Source organism: Pseudophryne corroboree, chromosome 6, assembly GCF_028390025.1.
Source record: "Pseudophryne corroboree isolate aPseCor3 chromosome 6, aPseCor3.hap2, whole genome shotgun sequence".
Taxonomy (NCBI): Eukaryota; Metazoa; Chordata; class Amphibia; order Anura; family Myobatrachidae; genus Pseudophryne; species Pseudophryne corroboree.
The window spans coordinates 17927691-17933769 of NC_086449.1; positions in this window are offsets into that span (position 1 = coordinate 17927691).

Below are 6079 nucleotides of genomic sequence, written 5' to 3' on the forward strand. Positions count from 1 at the left end.
CCTCTAACACCTCCATTAAATATCTGGGGATTCACATACCCTCTACTCTTTCACGACTCTACTCTCTAAACTTTTCACCTGTCATTGCTAGGATCTCTGTCCTACTCCTAGGATGGAATCTTCTCCCGATATCTCTCCTGGGCCAAATTGCTGTTATACAAAATATAATATTTCCCAAAATCTTTAATGTGATGCAAAAACTACCAGTTTCACTGAACACATATGATTTATGAGCTTTGCGGAGGATGATGAATTCCTTTTTGTGGATGGGGAAAAAAACTAAAATTGCCCTTTCCAAACTTATAGGCCCCCGCAAAGTGGGGGGCGTGGGTTTTCCAGACCTCCCCTCTTATTCTCACTCAATCATGTTTCGATACGTTACTGACTGGTTAACTGACAAATCTACCTTTACTGATATCATTGCTGATGAAGCCCTATTTTACCCCTTTTCCCCAGCCGACCTGCTCCTCACACCACCTGCTATTCTTCCCCCTCAGATAAAGATACATATTTTATTTAAGTACATATTTCTATCATGGCGATGGGTTAACAAACGGTTGAATAGGAACCCATTATATGCTGCTTCTATTCCATTATGGGTAACCCAGCTTTCCCACCTTCTATTTCTAATGCCCTGTTCTGGCTCTGGAGGGATAGGGGACTGTCCGACTCTACCAAGTTCTTTGACCCGGGCGGCAATTTTGTTTAGTTTGCTGACCTTGTTGCCTCATATGAGATTCCACACAATCATTTCTTTATGTACCTCCAAATGAGACTGTCAGAGACGGTTTTGTTTGTGTCCCCGGAGGGGGCGCTAGTGGGTCAGTGGAGGTAGGAGGAATGAAGTGAGGAAGCAGTATGGGATTTCTGCGCATGTGCACAATGTAGTTTATTGAAAACAGAAAGTCCAGATAATAATGCAGCAGAAAGTAAAACAAACGAATGCAATGGAAATGGCAATGGTAACGGCAATGGTAATGGCAATGGAATAATAGGGTTTGAAAACTGAATGTCTATGGCAGAGTTTGTAATGCAGAAATGGAACCAGAATAATTAAAACGTGGAGCCAGCAGAGGTGGAATAATGGTAGCAAACCTGGTAGCAATGCAGGAGACTTGGAGTTAATGTCCACTGTGCTGGTGGAGAAGCACAATCAGCTTGCAGGCTGAATCACAGGTGAGATGTTAGAATGCACCTGGATAGGGAGTCTCTACTGCTGAAGGCTGGAGCACACTGCAGGAGTAGAAGGTGTGAAGCCAGAAAGGTATTGCTGTGATGCTGGTGCTTGTAGTTCCACGGGGTAACAGGTACAGGAGAATATCCAGGAACACGGAGGAACAGGAGAATATCCAGGAACACGGAGGATCAGGAGAATATCCAGGAACACGGAGGAACAGGATAACAGGTCCAAACACACGAGTCGCAGGAGTGACACAAAGTTCAGGACAACCTCTGACTCACCCAGCAGCTCCTGATATACCCCCTGACCGGCAGGCATTGGCTGGAGTGAGACAAGGGGGAGCGTCCAAGCTCCGGATTGGCCGCCGCACTTACACTGGGGAATACTGTCATGGCGGCGCCCATGCCACGGCCCGGCAGGAACAAGGCGCGCTCACATGCCCGTTGACTCCAGGGGCGCTTCCAGGCCTGAGGGTGCATCCACGAGCAGGGCGACAGGTGACAGCAACATGCAGTGACCCCGGACGGAGTCCGCTCCGGCGGACCGACATAACAGCGGTGAGTCGATTCCTGACAGAGACATTACCTTTCTTCTCTTACCTGGTCTACCTCCTCACGAATCTCCACTCCACTCACTGATCCATTGAGGCCTCTGATGGTGCTCAGCACACAGAAAAGGTACCGCATTAGTTTATTGTACTCTCTTCTCACTAAATATAACTCAGAGAAACGATGGGAAATTGTCAGACGGTCTTGGGATGTAGACCTGAAATATTCTACTCAACCAGATCAGATGACTAATCACTTTATTCAGGCCTTGAAGACGCTCCAATCATCGTATTTACAGTAGGTTCATATTAGAACACTCCACAGGTCCTACATCTCACCAGCACAATATGCTCATTTTAACCCGACTAATTCTGCTGAATGTATTAAATGTCATTGTGCTACCGCCTCCTTTCTCCACTGCATGTGGGACTGCCCGTATATACGCCGATTCTGGTATAAACTTCTTAATTATATTAAACTCATTTTCAAATTTTTACCTGACAGTTATAGTTACGGTTGCAAAGAGAATAATTTGAACACATTGGTTAGCGTGCACTTCCCCCTCACTCTCCGAAGTAGACCAAAAGATGTTGCAACTCATGTATTTCGACAGGAGATCTGCTTTGTCTAATGTCATCACTGGAGCGGTCCCATTCCATAAGAAATGGGTCTTGTTTATACTCTCTCTTGATCCAGCGACCCAAGACACAATATTTGCACTATTTGACCATACCGAGTACTCTCTCCATAAAAGTATCTCCCTTTTCTCCACGTAAACCACCCCCAGGTGTCGTTTTACCACTTAGGTTTGTTGACAATCCGTGATGTTTTCCCTCTCTCTCGTATCTTCCTACTTCTTCCCTCCCTATCTTCCCCTTGTCTGTGGTTTGGCTTCCCCCCACCTCCCTGTTTATTTGCTCAGGATGAATTTTCGATATCACTTATATACGGGTATACTTTACTAATGTCTCCACTGCTGGTCCAATGTATGTAGCGGTTGAAATCCTGATGGACTAATCTCATTGTGTGGGATCTTATGGGGTAGTGCCTCTAATTACTTTGTGATATTGATATCTTGTTCTGGTTTGTATGTAATATTTTTCTATTGAAAATCTAATAAACATAATTTGCAAAAAAAAAAAACTCCTCAATCAACATGCAGGGTCCAGTGTAGTACCCCATGGTCTAATACCCATATAGCACAGTCCAAAGCAACAATCTCTTCTATACATGGAGCTGTATGCTTTTCTGGCTTTATCCTTGCTTTAATTAGCCTGGCAAGCTTTGCCAGTGGAACTCTTAGAGGCTCATATGGGTTTGCCGCCAATCATGGAACTCATGGGCTTTTCTGGGGCCTGTCAGCCCAATTCTGCTGGGTATGGCCTCCTTTACATAATCAGGCCAGTATACGTTTGGTGTGATTCCCCTGTGAGACAGTGAGCTAACTTGGTGTCAGGTCTGTGTCTATTCCCGGAGAGTGCACTAGTGGGTGAGTGGTGGTGCGATGGAGAAAACGAGGAGGCTGTAGTAAGTTTCTGCTCATGTGCGCAAGTTATGTTTATTAAAGCACACAGGAAATATAAAAATAACTGGAGCAAGGGCAAATACAACTGTAACTCAGTGTGAGAACTGATAGAGCCTCTTAAAACAAAACAGTCACATAACAAAACAGCTTGGAATTATCAATGATCGGCCTGGGAACTGATGGTGACTTGAAACAGAACTTTATACAGATACTTGGTAATTCCAAAACAGAACTTCACAAGCAAGTAGTACAACTGATGATCAGTATGGAAACCGATGGTGACTTGACACAGGACTGTACAGGCAATTGGTAATACCGATGATCGACCTGGAAACCGATGGTGACTTGAGACAGAACTACACAGTCAGTTGGCAATGCTTAACAACAGAACTGGGTGTGGCTATTGCAGGAGACAGCTGAGAGCTTTAAGCAGGATGCTTTAGTGCACGTGGATTAGCACAGTGCTGCTGAAGAGTGGAAACAAACAGGTGAGTATGGTAATGCAGCACCTGGGGAGAGTCTCTTACTGCAAGTAGTTGTAGAAGCAGAGTGTAGATGAAGCTGTCGCCGAACTGGATGGCTGGTACCTGTAGTTCCACAGAAGAGATGCAACAAGTAGACAGGAAACTAGAGCCAGGAGACGCTGTGCAATGGATGCGACCAGTTGTTCAAGGAGATGAGACTGAGCTGGTGTTCTGACTATATACCCCCTTGTCAGCAGCCATTTGATGATTTAGTCATGTGTGCAGACAGCGTAGGAGTGGATGCTTCCGGATCAGCTGACCGCCAGTGTCATGGTGGTGCCCATGCTGTGCAGATGGCAGGAACACAGCGGAGTACACGCAACATGGAATTCAGGGGTGCAAAGTGATAACAGGTACTATGCACCACACACAGGGCAAAAATACAGTGTCAGGCTGGGATCTTAACCTCCGGAGGCCGGCTCTCCAGCTTGCTGGTAAGTGATACACAGCTGAAAACTGATTCCTCACACCTGACAGCCCATTCCTCCTCTGGCCAATTAAACCATGCAGCAGTACATTCAGAAGAGCACAAACAGGCCTCAATATCATCTGAGGATGTGAGTTTTTGTAACACCTCACAATCTGGCCCAATGTTTCTAATTTCCTTTAACTCATCATGCAATAGCTGGATCTGTGTTTGTTCCTGCTGCCTCTGAATATGAGCTTGCTGCTTGATAGCCAGATTTTGTTGGGCTGCAGCCAATTCACCAAACATCTTCAAAATGAAACAGCTGGTTAAACACATGAGGAGATGTACACAAAGGGACCTATATTTTTGCCATGCCCACTGTCATGTTGTCTGTGTTAATGACCTATTTTGAGAGGCAATAGTGAACTTCTAACACATATCCATTTGCGACAGTGTACACTACTGGTTTTACAGTATGTTTTGTCTGCGGGACATGGACGCTCACATACAGTATTTATAAAGTATTGTAGATGGATCATATACTGTATGCTGTACTATTTGCGTCTGTGTTGTATATACAGTACTGTATTAAATAATGCAGCGTAATGAATATTTACTGTATGCAGCGTAATGAGACGCCTTAGTAAAGTAGTCCTTATTATGTATTTCAGTATTGTATTTTACGGGAGACCACACGCATGCGCAGTGGTGATTGTAAAAAGCGACATCTGGTGGCTGATCGCAGGTATTACACATAAAGGTAACGCCAAACGCCATGTCTGCCTCCGTGCGATTAGGTACGCCTCTCTGTGACTAGGCGCGCCTCCCTACGCTGCATATGCTCGATCGAGACAAACGCCTCAGCCACTCAAGATAAAGGTGGCTACATCTGTAAGTTAGAGTTGATAGATAAGGTAGATATGATATTTATTTATTAATAGTTTATTATATAACGCCATGGCCGGATTAAGAGAAAGATGGGCCTGGGGAAGAAAATGATCATTGGGCCTATTCTAAGAAGCAAATGAGGTGTGGCCAGTCTGTGTGGGCATGGCCAGAGCCATGTGAGTGTGTATATCCCCTACTCTACCATCCCTAATGTCCCCATAGGTGCATACAAAAATATCATTTTGTGAGGAAATTAGAAATACAAATTTGATAATTATGATTAATGGCTAACTATTACCCATTTTCCAGCTGAGTACCAGGTCTGATTCGGAATTTTTAACCCAGCTACAACCTATGTCGGCCTCTGCATTTCCACTGCACTTCGACTTGGGTTATTACCGGGTTGGATCTGTTTCCACTAAACCCAGGTAAGCTCTGTAAAAGCCTATTGATCTCACTAAAAATGGACTTTTTACTGTCTCAACAAAATGATGTCATGAAAAGGACCCAGAAGCACCAATCAGTGTCTAGCAGTGTTACCCGGGTCTGAAAACATGGGTAATGACCATTTCCACTGCACAATTACCCAGGTCATTATCGTGATCAACCCAGGTAGCTATCCGGGTTGGATACCTGTTAGGGTCTCCTGCCCTGTGCTGCCACGTCGTAATGGCAACCGGGAGACAAGTGCTAGTGGAGTAACCTGAGCGCAGCTGATACTCCGGTTCGGGTCTTTTGCTGTGCAGTGGTTATAGGCTCTGTGCACGGCAGGGGATCCGGTGCTGGTTTTTGTGCTCACAGTCTGTGAGGTCTGAGTGGGGCGTGGACAGCACCTGCTTTATAAGGCCTCTTTTCAGGGTAAGCAGATGCTGCTGAATCTTTGTTGGTTAGTCAGTTCATGAAAGTTAGCCAGTACTGTGTAGCTTTGTATTTGTTTGTTGCTTACTGCAAATAGGCCTGGGGATAAGGTATTACACTCTGCCAATCCAGACCTAGCAGTAAGAC